General features: G+C 41.1%; 1 protein-coding gene across 9 annotated transcripts in view; it reads right to left on the bottom strand.

Moving 5' to 3' along the window:
• The window catches only part of Mecom (MDS1 and EVI1 complex locus), a 550964-nt gene that overhangs the window by 77066 nt on the left and 454177 nt on the right, over window positions 1-19721 (bottom strand). Inside the window, exon 1 of one of the 9 annotated variants that reach the window (XM_041658856.1) lies at window positions 10443-10584. The exons of the other annotated variants lie outside the window; for them this stretch is intronic. The gene's annotated coding sequence lies outside the window, so the exon portion shown is untranslated. Of the gene's footprint in view, window positions 1-10442; window positions 10585-19721 lie in introns of those variants that run through there. 9 annotated transcript variants of the gene reach the window in all.

Here is a 19721-nt window from a genome sequence, read left to right as displayed (position 1 = left end):
GTCTTACTATATTAAGTACTGTTTTAGTTTTCCTTTCCAACAGGTCTACATTGCATCAGACACAGCAGCCTGACAGGCTGACTTACTAAGATGCCAAAAGTGTTGTCATCCTGGTCACTGAAAGCAGCCATTTCTGGTCACTCTGAGTCAATCGCTGACTTCAGGGACCCTTATGGTGAACCGCAAGCCCCAGTCTAATGATATATATTAAATTAAGAAAGCAATACTTCCAGAGGCCTTTCCAAAACCAAAATGGACTCCCGAGACACGATGGAAGTCTATGCTCTATTAATTAAATATCGGCCAGTGCGTACGCTGGCTCGGCCAAGGCTTGGCCATAATCAAAGCAGGAACTAATTTGTATCCTGGCTTGGTCTGTGGCATTACACCAGTTTTTCAATTACTCACTCATTGATTAAGTGTATCTTAATTACAGTCTTTCAGAATGGACACAAACAGAAAGAAATTCAGAGCTCAGTGAGGAGAGCAGCACGCCTTGTCTCCTGAGGTGTCCACGAGCTCCCTAAAATCCCTGCGACCTATCCTGATGGCGCCGCTGTATTTCCATAAACACACAAGAATAAACGAAGGCAAAAAAAACAACTTCCAGCCATGAATTTATGTCCATATATAAAAGGTAATAAACACAATGATATTTTATTTTTTAACATTCTATTTTTCAGCCATAACTGTGTCTCACAGCCCAGGAAGGTCACTGGGTTGGTAGATGTTTCCTCTGTTTTCAACATGCCTGCCTCCTCTACTCTCCTTATCTGATTATTTAAACTGTTTACAGACCCCTCCACACACACCCAGGGCTTCTATCATAAAGACCCACTTGAGGTCTGCACCTGGGGTACAAGGCAGTGATTTTCCAGCACATTCCTAGTTTAGCCATGTTCCATGGGAAATGCCTTGACAAAAGTTTGTCAACCTGCAGTTTTGGGTTCAGAAAACAGATCTCAAAGTTTGGATGGTTTTAGGAGCATCTTCCGAAGCTGATTAGAGTTCTGGAAAACTTGGGATGTTGTATGTAGAGACGGATGGACCTTCGGGAAAAGAATTCAGCTTTCAGAGTGTCATGAGGACGAAACTACTGCCTTGTTCCACACGCCAACCCTGCTAAAGCAGCGCTCATTCTAGCGCGTGTGGGGGGGGCGGGGAGAATCTCATTAAGAACAATAAAGCAAAGCTGTAAAACTGATTAACTTCAATAATGAGAGGAAATTTGGCATAATCAAATGTTCCCACTGTACCAGACTGCCTGATCGTCTATAGAATATGAGTAGTTTGTAATTAGTCTACATTTTTCAACACTAGTGAAAACTATATAGTTTTAGGTATCATGTTTAAAGTACCTAAGAGGCCAGAGATGTCATGCTAAATACAAGAGATCTAAAGGACTCTGTCACGCATCGATCATGTCCGTGAGCTGCCCTGTCAGACTTTTTGAAGTGCTGTATACACGATCTTGCAAGGTAAAACACTTTATGTACCATATAAAATTAGAGGCATAATGTTTAATGTTCACAAGATAAGTTAACAAAACTGTAGCCTGGTGGCTTTTTTATTGTTTTACATCCTTCAAGGGCTTTGAGGAAAGATAAACAAGGAGGGAGGAGAATAAAATGGGATTTTTTTTCCATCCTCTTTCTTTTTTCTCTTTCCTAAATTAAATTATAACTCCCAATCTACACCCAAGGAAGAAAGTGTTCTAAAGCACACTGGATTTTTTTTTTTTTATGTTTAGATAGCAGCTTTCAAAACATGGCTAAGTAAAATGTGTTTTGAGATGGAAAACATTTGGTCTTTTTTTGCAGCTTTCAACAGCTTAAGTGAAGGGATTTTTAATGTTCTCAAACAGCTGGGCCACAGTGTATGTATCTTGAATTCCACCAGCACTGAAGGATCCCATCACCCGACTACAGAGAGAAGGTCCCTTTTAATTCCACTTCCTGACACTTAGCCATCTTAATGGATTCCCAGTATGATCACAGCTTTCCCAGAAGTTCTACTCTAGAGCACCGACTGCCAAAAGCTATATTCCTCACCAAAACATAAAGCTTTTTTCTTAAAAAAAAAAATGACAATGGTTTTGTGTTTATCATGGATCAAAGGTAATAAATTAGTAGCCAAGACTTTAACCCTAATAAGATGGGGCCGGAGAAGAGATGGCATTGCTTGCTTCCAGGGCCCTCGCCGGGGCCTCCTCAAAAGTGTGATGGAACATTCCAGTGTGCATTGTCTGAGAGGCCTAAACTTCTATCAGTCCCTTAACAACACTGCAAATGCTATAAAGGAGATTCGCAGAGCAAACTGACACATGGCATTCACTTCACATTTCCTGGCCAGTGTAATACACTCAGGAGGGTAGGATCAATAGCCCAAGAAGTTAAACCCCCCAATCTGCAGGTCACATAAATACCTTCCTCAAAGTACACAACTTATGAAAACTCGTGAAAACAGCGCCATGTGCATCTTGTATCTTGAGTGTTCTGTTGGCTTCACAGGTGATTTCACTTTCTGCACTTGCTTATCTCAAACATTGAGGTTCACGTGACAGGAAAGCAAACCTCACGTGGTCAGTCCTGCTCTTCCTTTCTCTCTGCCTCTAGCTCTTCCGTTCTACTATGAGCAGAGAGAAAAGGCCCTTTAGCCTTTTCTCCTTAGCCAGCCATCTCTTAGCTCTGAGGAGGGCAGTGAGGAGGACAGAGCAATATTCTAGAGCCGTCTATGGAGTCTGTGACAGTTAATCTTGTCAAATTGATGGGGTTTAGAATCTCCATGGAAATAAATGCCTGGGTGTATCAGTGAGGGATTGTCTATGTTAGGGTAATTAAGATAGGAAGGCCCAACTTAAACGTGGGGTGTAGCCTCTGAAGGGATGGGATCTCAGAATGCATTAAAAGGAGAAAGGCAAATGTAGTCATTTCATCACCGGCTGCTTCCACACTGCGGGGGGCCACAGCGGCCTCCAGCTCCTGCTGCCACCCTTGCCTGATAGGATGAACTGTTTCCCCAGCTGTTAGCACAATGACCCTTTCTATCCTAAAGCAGCCTTCATCAGGGTAAGCGGAACAGAAGATCAGTACTGAGAAGTGGAATCGTTGCAATAAGCCTGACCATGTGGTCCTTGGGCCTCTGAAACTAGCTTGTAGTAGCAATGTGGAAGACCTTGGAACTTCAGGTTAGGAAGTCAGTTGCATGTTGTAAGCCATTCTGGTGGGAGCTTGAAAGACAGGAATTATCAGTGTGCAGTGGAGCCTGGGCTCCTGTGGTTTCGGAAGGGAGTGAGGAGCTTGGCTGGGGTCACTCCTTCTGACAAGGGATCTGGTGGTGTTCTGCCTGTGTCCTGAGACCTTGAAAGAGGCCAAACTTAAAGATAATAATGGGCCTGTTTGCTGGTAGAGGGCATTTTAAAACAGGTCAACATTCAGGCTGTGTTCATGATTTTTTTTTTTTCTCATGGCTCGCATTCAGTTCCAGAGAGAGGGAGGGGAAAAAAGTGAAGCTGAAAGTTTAGAAAAATGTGAAGTTTAGTGAGGAGAGGTTTATGAACAGTTGAAAGCTTTAGGTAAGGGGGCAGGGATGAGAAAGGATCTCTGTAGAGATTTAAATACAGATTTACACCATTGAGGGGGGCTCCTGCTTTGGAAAAGGAAAAGGAATGGTGCCTCAAAGACAAGACCTCAAGATCCATTTGAAACATGAAGGCTGCATTTGAAAGGAGACAGGCTGAGCTGAGAACTGTGCTGCAGGGGTTCGCTCCTTAAAAACAAGCTCAGACAGTGTTTTCTCAGGCTTGGCACCTGAAGGCCAAAACAGCTGTAGATGCAGAGACCCAGGCTTCCGGCTGAACTTATGGCAGAATAAGCAACAGTAGTTCCCGTGGAACTGATGTTATAGGATGCAGGATGAAGGGGGTCATGGTCACGGAGTCTTACACCAGAGGGCTGCTGAGGTCAGGAACTACATGCCAGGACCATGGGATATCTGTTGTGGAAAGCTGCAAGCATGTAGAAAGAGTTATCCCAGAAGAGGGTATGTGTACTTCAGGTGACATAGCTAGAGAGGAGGCTCCATCAAAGCCATTCGGGGTCTGGGAACTTCCATCACAAGCCCCAGAAGCCAGATATGGAGTAGGATTCGGTGTGTTTCCCTGCTGAATTTCAGTTCTTGCTTTGATTTGCTCATTTCTCTCACTGTCCACACTCTATTCCTGTTTTTGGAATAGGGATGGCTGTTCTGTGCCACTGTCAATTTGAAGGGTAATTTGGTTTTTATTTTATAGGAACTCACATTAAGAGATTTCCTTGAGTCTCAGAAGCGAGAGTACTTTGGACTTACAAACAGTGCTGGGATTGTTCAAGACTATGAGGAATTTGGAAGCTGGACTGAATGTGTTTTATATTACAAGATGGTCATGACCCTATAGACAATGGATAGGAAATTACATTTTAAAAGTGATGTTTGGGGGTCTTAGGGTGACAAAGAATGAAGTTGTGATGGTTAGTTTTCATTGTCAAGTTGATGGGATTTAGAATCACTATGGAAACACATCTCTGGACGTGTCTGTGAGGAAGTGCCTGCACATGGTAATGGAGGTAGGAAGACTGAACCTCAGTGTGGATGGTAGCGTTCCATGGGTTAGAGTCTCAGACTGGATAAAGCATTCTACAGGCAATCATGTTACCACTCTGTGATTCCTGACCTCAGACACCACGTGACTAGCTGCTTCATGTGTCTGCTGCCATGTGCTCTCACTGTCACAGACTGGGGAGGCCAGACAAAACATCCTTCAGTTGTTTCTCAACAGTGCATTTTGTCACCGAAGCAAAAAAGCAGCTCCTGCGGTCTATGTGACTGGCCAGGGACAAGTGGAACAGATGCTGCTTGACTATGTATCTATGGCAACATTCCAAGTCACAAACAGCTCCCTCTGATACTGTGGGGGGGGGGGGTTCAGAAGCTTGACAAAAAGCTAAAATGCTTCCACTTTAAGATTGCCTTTTACCAAGGCTTCCCCAAATATGTCACCTTGTTCTTAATTGATTGAAAATGAACATCAATGTCTACTGTAAGCAGACTCTTCAACTCTAACGTTGGAAAAAGAGAATTCATGTTTGTTGAGGTACACATGCACACATATGTTCATATGACTTCAAAAGTATACTTCTTAATTTTACTATTTTATGTGCATAAATGATTACTTGTATGTATGTCTGTGCTCCACATGTGTGCCTGGGTGCCCATTAAGGCCAGAAGAGGGCATCATATCCTCCAGAACTGGAATTAGGGGCAGATTGAGATGCCATGTGAATGCCGGGAATCGAACCTGGTCCTCTGGAAGCCGGGAATGGGTCATCTCACTTGCTCCTCAAAATTGTACTTGATAAAACAAATCGCAGTGTATACTTTTGAATTGCTTTTGCTCATTTGTCCTTTTGAGTTCCCTACTCAGTCACTAGGATTGCTGCACACCCAGTTACTGGTTTTTGCTGTAAAGACTTCAAGTTGAAAACAGTGTTCAAAGCCCATGAGAAATGAGTAAGAATTGTTTCCATGCTGCTCAAATTAATCTATTTGGTTCTTTATTAAATTATACTATTATTTTATTTTCATTTGGTTCTTATTATAGTATTATCTTATTTTCATTTAGAGATATCAAGTTAAATATTTTTATATTTGAAATTGGTAAATGTCAGTTCCCAGATTTAAATCCTGTTGTTATCAGATTTGTTAACATCAACTGATTGCGACTGGTTATGCACAAGCAAAAAAGTTGTAAATTTATTTGCTTTACCAACTTCAAAGTTTATGCTGGTCTGACATCTAATCATTTTCTTTTTACTAAAGCTATTTTATTGATCTCATTATTTTACTTTTTCAATTCCTGGTGCTTGAACCTTAGGGGGCTTGTATTATAAAAACTACTCAATATACAGATTTTCAATAAAAGACTCATGATTAGAAGCAGAAAATTGGCAAATCTTATAGAAAAATATAAAATCCCACATAAAGTTACATTATTAGCATATATCACAACTCAAATGAAATTAAAGTAAAATACTTAAGATTTAGAATATGCTATTAAAAATAAAATCATCTTTGATGCTCTTATAGATAAAATATGTAGAGAAAAAATCATTATAGATAACATTTTATTAGTAAAAATACAATATATTTATAGGCAAATATATACATAATAGATGATTATAGATAAAAATTAGACATAGAATTAATAGGAAAACCATATAGAAAAAATAAATTAGATTATATTGCTTAGAACTGAATTTTGTGTACTAAAAATTATGGGTCATTTTTCTCCTTCATTTAGTTTCTAAGCATAGAGTAACTAAAACAAATCAGTATGATTTTGTTGCTAAAAACAGCTTTTAAGAATTTGTCAGCATATGAAGAGAACTGGGGTTCTATTCCCAGCATCCATGTGGTGATTCATAGCCATTTGTAATTCCAGTTCCAGGGGATCTGACACCCTCCTCTGGCCTCCATGAGCACTGCATATATCATACACACGAAGCATTTATGCACATAGAATAAAAATTTGAAAATCATTTTAAAAGGAGAATTTGTATTCTGCTTTGTAATTGAACAGAGGAGATCACATGCACACTTGTTACCATAAGACATAATATCTTGTTCTGGCTCATGACGCCTTTTCTTCAGTCAGACAACTCTTGGAGAAGTATCTGGAGTTATCAAAATGAGGTAAAAGAGCCACCTTAATCTAGACTTAACTATTATGCAAGAAAATGATTCATAAAGAGAAATGATTGTGTTTTTTCTTCTGAAATTTCCTGCTATGTTCTTTGCAAACACTGTAGAACTCAAGTGCATACTTCCCATTAGATTGCTGAACATTTACCCTGACCTCAGAGTGTCAACAGAAATAAAAATATTAACATTTCAGTTATTCAATGTCAACAAAAAGAAGCCAAAGTATCACTCAGAATTTAGTACATTGTATACTTAAAACCCTGCACAAAACTGCAAGCTGGGATTCTGGAGTGTAAAATGATGGGTATGGAATAGTGAGAGCACGCCGTGGTTTCGCTGAGCCACCCAAACTCCCGCTGACCATCTTATCACAAGTTTACCTTAGCAAACAAAACGCACTGATGCGATACTTGGTTTTGTTCAATTCTAGAGGAAGGCAGGTTTTCATAGAAAACAAACAAACAAACAAATGTTAGCCAGACAAAGCATAAAGAGAAAGGTAGCATCTGGTCCAAGGAGCGATCATATTAGCTATTGATCATATTATACCAGGCTGTCCATACTGGTAACAGATGCTCAGACTGTTGCAGACACTCTTCCAAATGCATGGCTAAGACTACAAGCCCTCCCGAACCCAGTACTGTGTCCTTACGTCTGTTGATTTACATATCTATTTTAATAATTGTAATTGCCTATCTTAAGTTAGACTTTAAAAGTCAATCCGAAGCCTCCTCATCTCCATTCTCTCAGAACTCACTCTCCAATTATACCATAGTTAATGAAGACACAACTCAAACGTGCACACACTTCTGTGAGTAAACACACTTGACCGTGTGTGTGTGTGTGTGTGTGTGTGTGTGTGTGTGTAATTTCATCAAGCAGAAAGTAGCTGGAGTAATGTTTGGCGTTATGAGCCAACAAGCCTCATTCTGAGCCACATTCCACAAAGCTTCCTAGAGATACTCATAGTAGTTCACCTGGAAGTGGAGATGTAGGTTCTCAAGCACACACAACATCTGAGCACCTTTTCTTCCTGGCTAATTTAAGGAGTGTACATGATGGGACTCAGGTGATCATCAAATATCAAATTTTATTGACCTGTTTCTCTTGAAGAAACTTACTGGTGCTTTTGAGGTTCTATGTAGTATTTCCTCTTCCACCACAAAATGGAAAATAATGGAATCTCCATTTTGAATTCCTAATTCTTTCTGTGATGGGTTTCTCATGGATGAATATTAGGGATTCAGGATGTAGCTCAGATGCAGACCATTTGTCAACATGTGCAAGACCCCAAATTTGACACTCAGCTCCACAGACAACACACACATGAGCACACAACACACATACATACCCACACACAACACACAAGCTAGCATAAATACACCACATACACAACCACCCACACATGCACATACAGCAAACACATGTACAGGATACACAACACACAGACACAGCACACAAGCATACAACACATATTCATAAGCATATTATTCATACATACACACTCCTTACACACATAGCATACAATACAAGCACTTCACACAATATATAGCACCCCACTGCACAACATACACTATAACAGAGTCTGGGCATATATGATAAAACTCCAAAACACACTAGACTTTCATCTTGGAAGGGGGGTTCTTTTCATTCTTAAACCACTTTTACTGCCCCATCTGGAGGTTGGGACACAGTCTTTACACAATACATGTGTGATGAAATGAAAGTTAGAAATATTGTTTTATGACCATTATAAAGCTCTTTAACATATTTTGTCCCATAGAAGTTGGAAACAGAATGGTGGGTATCAGAGGCTGGTGTGGGGTGGGGCTGGTCAGTACTACGGTATAGTTAGGGGCACAAGATGCGTCAGTGAGGTGCTTCACAGAGCAGTGACTATAGACAACAAGAAGCTAAAGCAAGTAATTTGAATGTTTTCACTGTAAATACATGACAAATGCTTGAAAACTCTGGTGTACTTAACCTGATTCAAACGTTATACAGTGTAAACATGTATCATAATATTGTTACCCTAGTCATACATACAAGTTTTATGTATTTACGTCAATTTAAAATAAAAATTTAAAAACTCTTCAACATTTATATTATACAACCATTATTCTTTTAAAAAGAGTAGACTAAAATGATCTTTAATTTTATTTAAAGGAAATGAATAAATAAAAAATAAAATGAAATGAATTACAAGTAACATAATCGTTGTAATACATGGTTTAATAAACATTTGTCAAGCACTTACACCGTGCTACTCTAAGGCAAACAATGATGGAAATGTGCAACCACAGAGCCAAGAACTTCTCAGCTACTGTAGAATGTCAGAGGCCATCATGAGGGGTGGGCAGACTGGCCTGCAAGAATATTCAAAGCACTAAGACACAGGTGAAGAGATGATGGGCAAGAACCTGGAGTTTAGTTTTCTCGGGGGCGGGGGGAAGAAAATTGGTTCTATCAAAATAGAAAGTTCCCAGGAAATACATATACAAAGAGACTGGTCATTCCAGAACTGGAAATAGGAAATTAAACCAACATTCAATGGGCACCACCCAAAGTGGGACATAGGACAGATGAAATGTCCATGAATCTTGTAAAACTAACAAAGCATTGAGGAATGAGACAAAGAAGAATTGGTTGTTTCTGAGGGCCACATTCAAAAATTACAATGAAAAGTTTGTCCCTGGTTTAGCTTGATATAGAAATGTAATTTATGTTTAGCAACCAGGACAGAAAATTCTTTGTACTAAGTAATACAGCCTGACCACCTCTGATACCATGGATTTAAACTTCTAAAGATCGCTCTCTATTTTACTGGGGATACTGTGAATATTTACTGGGGATACATAGACCCTGACGAATGTCAGTTCCTTTTCTTTCTTTCCACTGTGTTATGAGTTTTCACTTTATGTACTCTTGGGGGAACCTTCATAGATATAAAGACCTAAGCACTAGTGATTAGCCTCAAAATACACTCACTCTTACTGGAAATAAATTATAGCTGCAACCTTTTTCCTAAGGGCCTAAAATGAGGAAAAATTGATTATATTAATGCAGTAGTTGGTGTTTTCATTGTTGCAACTATATGAAGTTCTTGATCGTGAGCAGCAATGACTAGAAGGAACCTAAGAAGACTAAAGAATGCATGCAGAGATTTTTGTGGCTAAATGCTAAATGGGTGTGTAGCAGTCACATCTGGACCTCTAACGTGAAAGAAAGGCTTAATGGGTCAAAAGGCTGAGAACACAACACTCCGCTGAGCAAACCCTTTAGCTCTGAGGAGCTCACCTTGCCAAGCCACTGGGCTTCAGCAGGCTCTGGGGTCTATGGCTGGAGAAAGTGGGAAATCATAATGGTTTGATGTTTGTTACATGTACATTCACTAAAAAGCAAGTAACATTGCATATAAAGACAATCATGAACTATATACTATTTGATAAACATCATCATAATAAAGGCTTATAAAATTCACTCTATCTACAAAAAATCAGTTTTTCAAGTTTACCCTATGGTGATTACATTTTTTAAAATGTTTGCTCTATTCATGCATTCCTGTATCCATCTTCAGAAAGTACATAAAAATTGACCATAGAGGTAACCTAAAATGCATATGAAATATATTTGATGCTATCATCACTTGCTTCCCCCAGCAGTCCCTACGGTTGGCAGTCACAGCCCACCCTCTCCTCGTTTACCTTCTACTTTCCTGGATCTGTTTTCCAGAACGTCCACTGGAAAGCCATCTTCTCCAGTTGCTGAGGATGGACTGGGTTCCTCCCAAGGATTAGTCCTCAGTGTATTCTCCTTTAACATGCCTGCTAGGTTCTATTCCAGCCACTCCCAGAGCTATAATCTTCTCTCCTTCCCTGTGCTGATAGCTCATGGACAATGCCTCTAACCACAGCTTCCTTCTAAACTTCAAACTGGTTCATCCAGTTGTCCCACAGGTATCTAAGTTCAACTTGGCCAACTGAAAAGTGTGTGCCTTCTTTCTCTGGCTGGTATTTGATTAGCCTCGGTGTTTCTTTCTCGCCCCCAACCCAGCAGATCCTCAGGCTTCTGATCACATTTCCCCAACAACTCTTACACCAGTAGCTTTTCCCTCTTATCTTCTCCCACATCACCCCACGTACCCTCCCCCTTGCATACAGACGCCATATTTAAGCCCTTTCTCCAAATGCAGCTAGGATGACTTAGCTTGACTGGGAAGCAAACCCTGTGGTCTAGGGATTTAGTTCAGTAGGACAATACCTGTCTAATGTACAAGAGTCTGGGTTCAGTCTCTAGCTCCATATACTTGCAATGAACACACACACACACACACACACACACACACACACACACACACTCTACTTTCTTGCCTTATGTCCTTGCATGACACACTGACAGGCAAAAGGCCAAAGAATTCTTCATGGCACTCGTGTGGTCTCCAGCATCTTATCTAAGCCTGGCTTGCCCACTCCCTACTTGGCATTCTCTAAGGACTGACGGGAATATAAAGGCTCAAGTTCACCTTAGCGGTTCATGGTCTGAGCCTTTGTTTGAGCAGGTACACCTGGCTTACCATGTGACTCTTTATATTCTCTTAAGGGTGACGTTCCTAACTGACCATGCTTCACATTTGAAACATTTTTGTCCCTAGAAATGAGTAGCAAATTTCCAAACTACCAAAGAATGGGTGTTTTTCTATGCTTCCATGACCTTTTGGACATGAATTTGCCAATGTTTTCTCTAAAGTTTCTCTGTCTGCCTATTTGCTTGTTTGTCTGTTGGTCTGTCTACCTATCTGATTGCCAATCAACACTAAGATTTTCAAGACCAGGAAAACAGTCTTGTGAATCTTTGCTGCTGGCTCATATCAGAGACAAAATTAACAGAGAACTAAGTTTTGTACATGTTGGCAGTGATCCAGTCCCCAGCGCATTTTCCGGGCATGCAAATATAATACTCGCACAGTGGACATGAGTGGATGCATGGTATCAAACTACAAAAGCTTCCTTCCAAGTTATGTGGATGACTACAATGATTAGGTAGAAAGACAATGTTTTTAAAGGGCATAACACAAGAAAAACCATGGGTGAAAACATCTTCCAAAATGAAAATCAAGACAAAATTGTTTTATCCCTAAATCATTAGGGATATCAGCAATAATTCAACTGTAAACCATTTTATCCATATTAAGTCAATGTAAGGTTATGTTGCCAAACAATGCTTTCTTGGATCTTCTTGGAAATAGAATATATGTGATTCTGCAGCATCTAACTGCAGGAATATTGGGAGAATGCAATTGACCAATACAAGACAAGGTCAGCTTTTTCTTCTGTCTTTTCCAACTTGACAGCCAGTACTTAAAGTTAAACAGAAGAATATCCAGTCTCCTGGGGAGTTGTGCCACCGCCTGGGATATTACTTAAGTGACCACTGAAGCCTGATATTTTTAAAGTGAAGCTCTTCACAGTGAAACAGGCATGAAATGACTTTTTTTAAAAAAGACTGGTTTATTCATGTATTTATGTGTATGAGTGTTCTGTCTTCATGAGCACCGGAAAACGGAATCTGATCCCATTACAGATGGTTGGGAGCCACCATGTGGGTGCTGGGAATTGTACTCAAGACCTCTGGAAGAACAGCCAGTGCTCCCAATGGCTGAGCTACTTCTCCAGCCCCCATGAAACGACATTTTAATACCCAGGCTTTGAAAAAGAGACTATCTTTTCTAGCAACGATAGGTTCTCTTTTGTCTGGACGGGGCATTTTAGTCTGACACTAAGGAACTTGCATTATGCCCCGGAGTCTGCGGATTTCTCCCTGTCTCTAGTGTCTTCATGTTATACAAGCATCTTCCTCACCTGTAACAAAGACTCCCGAACATCGACCACCCACATACCTGAAACTCAACCCTGGGCATGGAGAGAGCTAAAACCGGTTGTATTAATCAGACATTTGCTAGTATCATTAAGAAAACCCTAACGATCCTTTAAAATACATATAATTTTATCATTTACAAAACTGTGCCTTTCAAAAGGCTGCCAATCTTAACTGATACTGCATCCCTCTTGGAGTCCAAGGTATCAAGACACTCATATTAGTCATGATTAATCATCAGGTTACAGTTTGCTAAATGTCACAAGAAGGTCAGTTTGGGATGTACTAGGCCCACGTTATCTGTTTAGTGTGTTTATAGACATAAGTGTTCTGACATTAAGAAAATCAAAGGGGTAATCAAAAATCTCGGACATCCACTTGCAAGGACACAGTAGTCCTAGAGGGGTCCTCCTTTTCAGAGAGTGCCTGAAGTTATCTGTGGGTATGCTTTTCCCTATTTACAGCTCTCTTTAACATTTAAACAACCTTTGCAGACCACAAAAGACCTTGTTTCCGAGATAAACCTTGAGAAACTAACTGGCAAAGCCATTGTGCCGAGAATACGGAAACCCACACTTCCATTCTCCACTTGAGTGTGTTAAAAGAGACTCTAGCAACGGCAAAGCTGCTCAATGGGGAGCGGTTCAATGCAAGTCTCTGAGGCTGCTGTGGTGTGAAGCATGCCCGTTTCCAGCCCTGATGGTGCCATGTTTGCTTAGGAAGACAGAGTGTGGCTGACAAGCTCTAGTTCCGATGAAACGCAGCCAGACAACTCCTTGACCTCTGAAACAATAGGTGGGGCCTGTTTGAGTCATAAAACCAACAGAGCCAACAATCAAACATGGTTATCACAATAAGGGTGCCTCCATATTGTGCCACCAAAAGTGCTTGAAAGGACAGAATTGCTTTATAATATACTGGTGAGAGTTTGATGCTCCGCCTTTACCGACTAATAGACACGGGCCGCAGCCATAATAAACAGTGCCCACAGAAACACGCTGCTTCCTTTTCCTTGGCAATTTCTTCTAATGCTACTCACTACAAAGACAGATTTCAAAACAGGACCTGCTAGATTTCCTTCCACTGAGCAATAGGTCTCTCTGTTAACACTGGCTGACCAAGGTACCATACATTTTCATGGATAGTGCAGTGGCTTCTCAGCCCCACCCCACACCCCATGACTCCCTCTCGAGTCTCTGGCAGTCTAGCACAGGACCAGCAGCGTGAATTGCTTCTGCTAAGGTGACTCGCTGGCCACATCATCAACTCTGACTCATGCTGATGAAGAGAGAAAACCTGGGAGTCAACCTGTTATTTAACTTCAAGGTTTCTCTTTGATTTTTCTAGTTTTTGCAGTGTCTGGAACTAATAATATAGTCACAGAGTAAAAGTATGACTAATTACTTATCTTTTCAAACTATAGTGCTTTAAACCTTGGATAGGAATATACTCCCACTAGGAAAAGAATTCGTTAGTTGGTTACCAAGCCTTTATATCCTGAGACTCACCAAGGCAGTTAAACTTCGAATTTGTCAGTTTGTTCTGGCTAGAATTATTCAGCGTTAAGTGAAAAGGTTTTATAAACCTAATGTCAATATTAACCATACACATGTATGGGCATGTGTATCTGAGCATATGCATGCGCGTGTGTGTGTGTTCATATAGCAAAAGTTTTAATCAAAGAGATTTCAAAATTTACTTTAAAACTAAGAAATTGGTTATCATGATACCAATACTTCTCAGTATATCTAAAGCCGTGAAATAGGAAGGCAAATTCAAATTATTCTGAGAGTAAAAAAAAATTAGCAAAAGTAGTAATAACAGCAGACCGCAGCAATGCCCACTCGCTGTGAGGGGAACTGAGTTATTTAGACACAAAAATATGCAGGAAATCCCCACACCTAACTTGGGATCAATGTGCTGCTGTTATTTTGTTATTGCCACTTGATATCTAAGGGAGTGGAACTAGAGGCGTGCGGTCCTTCAGACAGCGGGTTCAGCAGTAAGAAAGGCAGTGTGGCCCCGAACAACAGTCCCTGGCCACTCACTCTCTTCTGATACAATTATCTGAACCTATGGGGCCCAGCAGGGAGGCTAGCAACTGCATGTGGCTATTTGAGTAGAAACATTAATTAAAATGAAAATGAAGTCCTCAGTCCCACTGGCCACACGTGGCCAGTGCCTACTGTTAAAGAACTTTATCTACAATGCAGATACAGAATAGTTCTGCCTCTGCAGAAGCCCCGTTGGTTAGCATGGACTGAGAATTGGTCAGAACGGGTCTCTTAGCTTTACACACCAGCCAGTAATTAAGGGAGTGTAAGTTTAGATTAAACAAAACTGCTAGCAAGGGGCTGGCAGATGGCTCGGTAGATAAAGTGTTTCCTGTATACTGTACAAGTGTTACGGCCTGAGTTCAGATCCTCAAGGCCACTGTAAAAGCTGGGTAGGAACACAGCACCGCTCATCGGTTACCCTAGGCCTGGTGGTAGGAGAGTTCACGAAGACAGGCAGTTTCTGGGGGCTATGTGGCTGCCAGGCGGGCCAAACGGCAAGCTGCTGATTCAGTAAGAGACCCTGTCTATAAACAAACAAATGAATGGAACAAAGGAGGACACCTCATGTCTATTATTTCTGGCTTCTGTACATACATGCACACATGTGTGCACTCGCATATATCCATGGAATCACATCTACACAAACATGCACATATATGCAAATATCACACACATGTGCACAGTCGCATATATCCATGGAATCACATCTACACAAATGTGCACATATATGAAAATATCACACACGTGGACATGTGCACACTCGCATTCATACATGGAACCACATCTACACAAACGTGCACATATATGCAAATATCACACACATGCACCATGTTACTGTTTAAAAAGAAAAGCAAATTCTAGTTTCCAATTCTGCCTTGAATTTCAATCCGTTTGACTCTCTAGGATAAGGTGGCGATTCAGAAAGCATCCTAGATACCCTGTCTCAGAAAGTGGCCAGGTGGAAATGTGCCCCTCATTATAACTGCACCTATCATTTTAGAAGTCAATGAGAGGGAGCAGCTGGCATGAGGAGAAAGGGCAAGATTAAAACTCGGGGCCAGGTAGACTTGAGTCCCAGTTCCGGATCCCTGCATCTATGAAGTAGAAACATAAAATAATTTACATTAGACTCAATTTCTCAACTATAAAATAGGACTCATGATACTCTAGGGCAAGGCTTCCTGAGAATCAAATAACACAGAGCATGTGCCACTTCTGCTCAGAAGAGAAGTGGGGGAGGCAAAAATATACATGTTCTGTAGATGGCAAATACAAACCCAAACTAAACCGGAAAATGAGGGGCAGGGGAGATCTTACACTGACAGTGCCTACACATTTACACACTCACAGGGCAGAGAGACTCGAACAGCATCTACACATTTACACACTCACAGGACAGAGAGCCTCAAACAGCATCTACACATTTACACACTCACATGGCAGAGAGCCTCAAACAGCACCTACACATTTACACACTCACAGGGCAGAGAGCCTAGAACAGCATCTACACATTTACACACTCACAGGGCAGAGAGGCTAGAACGGTTCCTGCACATTTACACACTCACAGGACAGACAGACTCAAACAGCATTTACACATTTACACACTCACAGGGCAGAGAGACTAGAACAGCGTCTACACATTTACACACTCACAGGACAGAGAGACTAGAACAGCATCTACACATTTACACACTCACAGGGCAGAGAGGATTGAACAGTGCCTGCACATTTACACACTCACAGGGCCAAGGGCCTTGAAGAGTGTCTACACATTTACACACTCACAGAGCCGAGAGCCTTGAACGGTGCCTACACATTTATACACTCACAGAGCTGAGAGCTTTGAACGGTGCCTACACATTTACACACTCACAGGGCACAGAGCCTTGAACGGTGCTTGCACATTTACACACTCACAGAGCAGAGTTGCTTGTGATTCTTTACCACAGAACACCCCTGACTAGAAGGCATTTGACAGGCTGCAATACAAAATCCAGCTTCCAAGGCTAACAGCAAGTATTTAATGTCCACATACTCTAAACAACTGTATTTAGAATTCCCTTTTTCCAAAGCACCACTGCCACACTGCTCCTCACGGTGTTCATTTCATACAAGGAAGGAGAGTCTTGAATGTGCTAAGTTGACAAATCTCACACTAAATTCAGAAATCTGTGCTTTGAGGTAGCATCCCACTTGGATGTGTTGACAATAAGATGAACACTGAAGAGAAACGGAGAAATATGTAGTAAGCTATATTTATCTATGAAGGTAGTGCCTCACAGGTATGCTACTACTTTTAAAACTCATTGACCTCTTTCTCTACCAGATAGACACCAAGGGCCATTCATAACTGGTAACTTTTGTATTAGGATTATCATTCTACATTTTATTGCCCTAGTCACTGTGATTCCAATATATTATCCTGAAGCTTCTATACTTTTAACTGTATTGTATGGACCTCTAATGCTTCCGGAATTCAATTTACCTCTACAAAGTGCGATTGCATCTTCTATCACTCCATACCTGCCTTGCCACAGCCACACAGAGCTATCAGCTTGGACCCTTGCTCTAGTTTGGGAGATGATGTCTAGACAGGTTTCCCTTCAGCTGTCCAATGTCCCTTTGTTGTAATAAGTGGCAATATCCTTTAAGTGATGGCTTCTGCTTCTATAAGAGAATCAATGCTCCCTCAATAGTTTTGTTCTTCTTGATGACTTATGTGCCTACTATTTGATACCTTCCCTAAGAAGGCGTGGCACCTGCTCACTTGAGTCCATCTTGGAAGTCCTGCTAAGACTAGAAAAGGAGTGTGAGTTTTGGCTTTAATTGCTCTCATAGATGAGCAATAATAAAGGACTCAGATATGGACTCAGATACTTGAGAAGGAAGAGAGAGATGAGCAAACGGGATAGTAAGCAGGGAGGAAGCAAACAATGTTGCTCTCAACTCAGAGTCAGCATAAACTGACAGGTTTCTTCACGCATGAATTTAGCATGTTAACCTATAATGCTTATACATCATACTAAATTTCTTCTATCAACATTTTCATCTTAGAAAGGGCTTTAAAGAAATCTAGCGTTTATTTGGATGATTTATCTTCCTGGGTAGAAGAAGTGCATAGCTGTATTCTGTAGCTAAGTAAAACAGTATTAACTGTTGGGCATTTCTTCTCACAAGATGACTGAGTTGGAAGTCTACTGAGTTCACACTTAGCTAAGTGGTTTCGCTTCAGCCATCCAGCTTGGCTCTCAAGGGTGAATGAAGACAAATGGACACTGAGGAGGCTGGCTTTACCAAGACGGGGTTGGTGCAGGTTTCCGACGGGGGGTGTTACTTGCAGCGTTGTCTGCCTTGACTTAAGGATGTCAAATTACTTGACCCATTTGTCACTGTCGGCACAGAAAAGGTCAGTATTCGATGTGCAGTTATGTGAACAGTTTAGCTAAGCTTTGAGATTTGAAGTCAGTCTGGAGCAACAGTAAAGAAATTTATTTACTGCCGGATCCCAAAAGTCTGACTGTAACACAGCAGTCAATGGGGCTCAGCAGGCACCATGATGTTTTCAGTTTCAGATGGGAGTGTGACCTGGAAAAAAAGCTAACACTGAAAGTTTCCAAAACCAGTGGGTGCTTTCTTGCCCTTCAACAAATTGACAGATGCTAAGAGTCTCTTCCTGACTGTGATCAATCTCCCGTTTCCAGTCTTTCAATGTAACCCACATGATTGAAACAAATGACTCCTTTACCGTAGTCCCCTCATTCTTTACAAAAGAGTTAAGTTTCACTTAGCAGAACATTCATCAATGTGTAAGAAAACGTACACAAATACAACTAAAAGTGGCGAAGCCAACACCTTGCAGGTTTCCCTTTATGCGTGCTAAATTTTCTTCCACTGGAAGGAGAATTACGTGCGCAGGTGGCTGCTAAACCTTGCCAGCTGTTCCGCCAAAACCTCGCTTTTGAAACAGTAACCTTAAAAAAGAAAGAAAGAAAAAAGGATGGAGACTGGAAATAAAGACATGGGCGTGCAATAAGTCTAGAGTGAAGACATTCTCTGGGTAAGACAGTAGAGGGGGAGAGCAACTTCAGATAATCAACAGTAAGCAATATTTCCATTCAACGGGCCCACAATAATTTTTTTCCAAGAAAATGAAATGGAACAAGAGAACAGACATATCTGCTTTATGCTAAAGCAGAGCATGTGTGACCCTAAAGTGGGAAGATGTTGTTTAAGGCTGTACACCCTCAAGAAAAATATTGCCTCAATAATAGTGCCAAGGTCCCTGCTAACTTTGCTTATCAACTACATAAATTACAGATGCACTCATGCGGTCCTCCATGCCCAGTATCCACAGTGCTCATCTAGTGCATATGTGCGTCTTCTCTTGCTTTCTTCTGTTCTTATTTCAGCTTACTAACTTTTTATTAAAGATCTGACACAGTATCAATATAATTATCATATCATACATATTGTAGCAATGGAAAAGGATTGCTAGCAGATGAAGACATTCACTTAAACTGAGGTTTAAAAAAATGTGAAATTCAGCACAAGAAAAAGAAGAAGATCACATAGGAACTTTCATAAAGGCTGCAGCTCTCTCTTCGTACCACAAACCTTTCTCCTTTACACAAATCATGGGTAGTGCCAAGAAAGCATCTTAATACGCGTCATGCCAGCTTACATTCTATCCTGATTTAGAAAGAAAACAATCGGGGTGAGAAAAAAGGAAAAAGAGGACAAAGGATCTGAGACAATGAGAGAAAAGTAAAGAGAGTAAGTGAACAAGGGCAACAAAGACGCAGAGAGCAAGTTTGGGCCCTGGAAGTACAGGACAGAGGGAGATGCAACTGTAGAAAAGACTCAAGGTTGGGGAGAGAGCCAAGAAGGGCAAGCGCCTGCCACACAGCATGGGGCCTGAGTCAGGTCCACGGCACCCACAGCACAGCCTCATGTGGCAGTCTGGGCTTGTACCTCAGTGGGTCAGGGGTAGGCAGATGACTAGAACTCATTGGCCAACCTTGCTTAATTAGTGAACTCCAGGTTTCATGA

This window comes from Microtus oregoni, unplaced genomic scaffold, assembly GCF_018167655.1.
Source record: "Microtus oregoni isolate MIOR12 unplaced genomic scaffold, Mior012 000010F_ref0000083, whole genome shotgun sequence".
Classification (NCBI taxonomy): Eukaryota; Metazoa; Chordata; class Mammalia; order Rodentia; family Cricetidae; genus Microtus; species Microtus oregoni.
This window is presented reverse-complemented; position numbering and strand designations above follow the sequence as displayed.